The following is a 4,554-nucleotide window of genomic DNA, read 5'->3' on the forward strand; positions in this document are numbered from 1 at the left end:
CCTTATAAAAGGACTCTCTCACCCTCTTTTTCCTTTTTTTTTTTTTTCTTTTTTTAAAATATTTTATGTATTATGAAAGAGAGCAAACACGATCACAGAAGGGATCGGGAAAAACAGACTCATTGTTGAATGGTAAGCTTGACGTGGGGCTCGATCCCAGGACCTTGAGATCACAACTGGAGCCAAAGGCAGATGCTTAACCGGCTGAGCCACCCAGGTGCCCCTCACACTCTTTTTTTTTTTTTTTTTTTTTTTAATATGGTACACTTCACAAACTTGCATGTCATCTTTGGTGCAGGGACCACACTAATTTTCTCGGCAGAGGTCCAGTTTTAGTGTGTGAGCTGCCAAAGCGAGCCCTCTCGTGCCGTATTTCTGCCATGGAGGCTACAATGAGAAGACAGCCCTCCACAACCTGCAAGAGGCCCCCCACCAGAACCTGACCAGGCCCGGCACCCTGGTCTTGGTCTACCTGCCTCCAGAACTGTGAGATATTAATTTCTGTCATAACGGCCTAAACTAAGACAATAGGAGAAATGGAAGCACACGTCCACATGAGCGTCTGTACAGGGCACTTTTATAGGGGAACCGTCCACAATCGCCCCAAACTCAAAACAACCCAAATGCTCCATCAACAAGGAAACACATAAACAGTCTGTGATGCATACGGTGATCAGGATCTCTCTGCCATAAAAAAGAACAAAGCACTGATCCAGCCAATAACACGAATGAACCTCAAAGGCATTATGGGGCATAAAGATAGGGAAAGACGAAAGACGATATATTGTTAAGATGCCGCTTATGTGGCATTTTGTAAAAGGCCAAACTAAAGGGACACAGATCAGTAGTTGTCAGGAACTGGGGATTGGTGGGAGGCAATGGGCAACTCTTTGAGGCGATACGAATATTCTGTATCTTGATGGTGGTGGTAGTTACACGACTATATCTGTTTCTCAAAACTCCTGGAACTGTATACATAAAAAGGACGGATTATACTATTGGTAAATGATGCCTCACAAAACCTACATGATCAACAATAAAGAAAGGTCACAATAGAGTCTGTGGGCCCACAAGGGCATTTACACTAATATAGTCACCATCTTCCAAGACTCACTTGTGCTGGAAGAACTGAAGAAGGAAGTGTTTCCAGAAACAATATGGCACACCACTGTGGAGGCTTCTGAGGTCTGCCGTGTGGGATTGGAGTGGTAGAAACATCGACTTCTATAATAAAAGATGCCTCTGCCAGAGTCTGTGGCCACTTCTTCCGAAGCAACCCCGCATGCCCTTTAGAATAAGAGAGAAATAAGCTCCAAATCATGGCGGATCCAAAATGCTGTACATTAAAACAATTCATACAGCATTTGAGCCTCCAGAAAGCAATATAAAGAATGTAGGGCCAGAGTGCCTGAGTGGCTCAGTTGGTTAAGCGTCTGCCTTCAAGCTCAGGCCATGATCCCAGCGTCCTGGGATCAAGGCCCTCATGGGGCTCCCTGCTCTGCGGGGGTCTGCTTCTCCCTCTGTCTCTCCCTCTGCTCCTCCCAGCCCAAACTCATGCTCTATCACTCATTCTCTCAAATAAATAAAATATTTTTTAAAAAATAATGTAGGGCTAGTTGCTCCTGCACTGTTTACCAACCCCCCTGCGAGATCTAACCTCTCTTCTGAAAATAGTTACAAGGCAAGTTCAGTCAACAGTCTCTCTCAAAAATGGAGAAGAAGATCAAGTAACAGGTGATTTTTTTTGTCCAGAAAACAACTTTCTACACAGCAGGAGAGCAAGGGAAAAATAAATGTTTAATAACAACAACAAAAATGAAAAATAAGAAAAAAAACAAAAAAAGATATCGAATCACCCTTTTGTTTTAATTTCCCAGTGCCAGATAAACAACCTGGGTGACTGACACTTCTTCTTTTCTTTCTTTTTTTTTCTTTTTTAGAGATTTTATTTATTTATTGTGACTGACATTCCTTATTCACTGACTCAATCCATTTGGTGCCACTCAGACAGGTCCAGATTTTTCTCCATGGATGGGAAGAAAGGGCCAAAGAGGAGAATGAGGATTTTAGGGACACCAGGTGCATGATGAGACAGATGGGGTAGACTGGATCACAGAAGCAGCATCGCAGATTCTATAAGAAGTTGTCCCTCAGTGAAGCGTAAGACGCACGTCATGGGTAAAGATCAAAGTTTTCAACAGCAGATAGAGTGGGATATTGGTCAGCCTAAAAGCAACCAGATGGCGCGTTCCGCTAGAAACACTGTACGAAACACCCACTTGGGTGAAAAGGGATTTGCCTTGTAATGAGGCATGGCGTTGGGAAATGCACGTTGTGGAAAAACAAACCCAGTCCCAGTCTTAGCTCGACAGTCTCACACAACACTACAGCGTCTTAAAATAGTTTCCGCTTCTTCAGTCACTTTTGCAAAGCTCTTTAGGATTTCTAGAGTTCAGTGGCACTCCAGTGGGGAGCTGGTACTCAGGAATGCCCTTCCGAAGGGAGCTGGCAGCTGGCCGCAGGGCAGGTCTCGGTGCCCGGGCCTCAGGAGAGCTGTGGATTTGGCAGGGGAATAAGCCTTTTTCAAACCCTCACAACGGACGCCACAGAAGGATCTGAGAGGCCTTGCCCTGCACAGTCCACGTTCCTCACGCTGCCTGCGGTTGTCATTTCAATCAGGGCTTCACTGCAGAGCAAATTTTCCTTCTAAAATATTTTCTTTCATGGGGAACCTGTTCGTGTGGGCACTATGTCCGATCCACATGCCAGGCAAGACCAGCTTTAAAGACATGGGCTGGTGCCTGTAGAAATGGATATGAGAATGTGTTTTTGTGCATGTGTTTCTTCTATTCTCTGTGCTTTGTGACCCTCCAGCTTTCTCTATGGCTGATTCAGTAAGCCACGCATAGGGCAGCACTCTATTTCTTTAAGAAATGACCCTCATGGGGGCACCTGGGTGGCTCAGTCGGTTAAGTGTCTGCCTTCGGCTCAGGTCATGATCCCAGGGTCCTGAGATCGAGTCCTGCATTGGGCTCCCTGCTTACTGGGGAGTCTGTTTCTCCCTCTACCCTTCCCCCTCTGCTCATGATCTCTCATTCTTTCTCGCAAATAAATAAATAAAATCTTTTAAAAAAGAAATTAATGGGCAGACTTGGGAAAAAATAAATACATTCTTGTCTAAAAATCTGCTTTCTTGTATCCAAACCATGAACAGTGAAACTAATTTCGATCGAGTTAACCAGACACCTTCTCTGCAGCCCAGCATTTTATTCCTAGGTATCTTAACCAAGGGAAATGAAAGCACAGGGCTGTAAAATACAACACGCATAGCAGCTTTATTCATCATAGGTCCAAACTGGAAATGGGCCAAATGCTAGTCAACAGAAGAATGGATACACAAATTGCAGTGTATCTTTACAGTGGAAAAATACACAGCCTTTTTTTTTTTTTCTTAAAGAGAAAACTACCAATATACAACCACATGGATAAATCTTAAAAACACTACTTGGCGAGAAAGAAGCCAGATGATTCCATTTATATGAAGTTTACAAGTTAGTAAACCTAGTTTCTGGAGTATAAGACAGAAGAATGTTCAGTGAGGTATGAGGAACATGGGGGTTAGCTGGCTGGGAAAGCGAACAGGGGAACCTTTGGGGGTAATTGGAGATTCCATCTCTTGATCCAGGCAGTTGTTCCAAGAAAGTAAAGAGAGGGAGAAATTCATCAAGCTGTACAGGTAAGATACGTGCATTTTACCACATGTAAATTTCACATCAGTTTAAAAACAAGAAATACCAATGATGACCATGTCCCCTTGTTGCAGATGGGGCAGAATAAGGGAGGATTCCTGTTTATCAGCATCAGACTTGGCTTTGAGCTTCTTGACCTGCAGGCAATGAAGAGAACGAAGTAACATTTCTCATAGTAAGCACACGGAAAGCACACATTAACCACCGACTGAGCACCTAATGTGTGTTTACTGATGCGCTGCGGTCCTTGGGAGACTTCACAATAATTCAAACAGGGTTCCTGCTTCCCAGTAGCTCAGAATCTAGTCGAGGACATACTGCACGGATGTTGACAAGAAATGGAGGTAGAAAGTGACAGCAGCCTCAGACGGGTTGGAGCCGAGCTCTGGGACCGTCAGATGACTGATCCAGCATTCGCCGGAAACTGTTCCCGGAGTGAAGCAGAGGGAAGGTAAATGCCATGTTTTCACAGGGGAGAGTGCTTCAAAGAGAGCATGGAAAAGGTAAGCATAGAGAGGGAGGTGCAAAGGAAATGTCCATTTTCCCCTCAAATCCTACCCTAGAAGGGCTTTGACTTTGTCTGTATGGGAAGGATTTGCCCCTTAGCTTCAAGTGATCGATCTGGGGACACAAGGGGTGTCAGGCTGTGTTAGTTTCCTAGGGCCGCTATAACCAATGACCACAAACTTAGTGGCTTAAAACAAGGAAAATGTCTTCTCATGGTTCTGGAGGCCAGAAGTTTGAAACCAGTACCACTGAGCCAAAACCAAGATGTTGGAGGGGCCGTGCTCCCTTTGTTTGGAAA

The 4,554-nt window shown here is 44.5% G+C and overlaps 1 non-coding gene across 1 annotated transcript; it reads right to left on the minus strand.

The window, feature by feature from the left end:
• Positions 1-252: 252 nt before the first annotated feature.
• On the minus strand, positions 253-360 carry LOC122897841. Its single transcript, XR_006382673.1, has one exon. It is a non-coding gene; the product is annotated as a U6 spliceosomal RNA (small nuclear RNA).
• Positions 361-4,554: the final 4,194 nt, after the last annotated feature.

Source organism: Neovison vison, chromosome X (assembly GCF_020171115.1).
Source record: "Neovison vison isolate M4711 chromosome X, ASM_NN_V1, whole genome shotgun sequence".
In the NCBI taxonomy this organism is placed as follows: Eukaryota; Metazoa; Chordata; class Mammalia; order Carnivora; family Mustelidae; genus Neogale; species Neogale vison.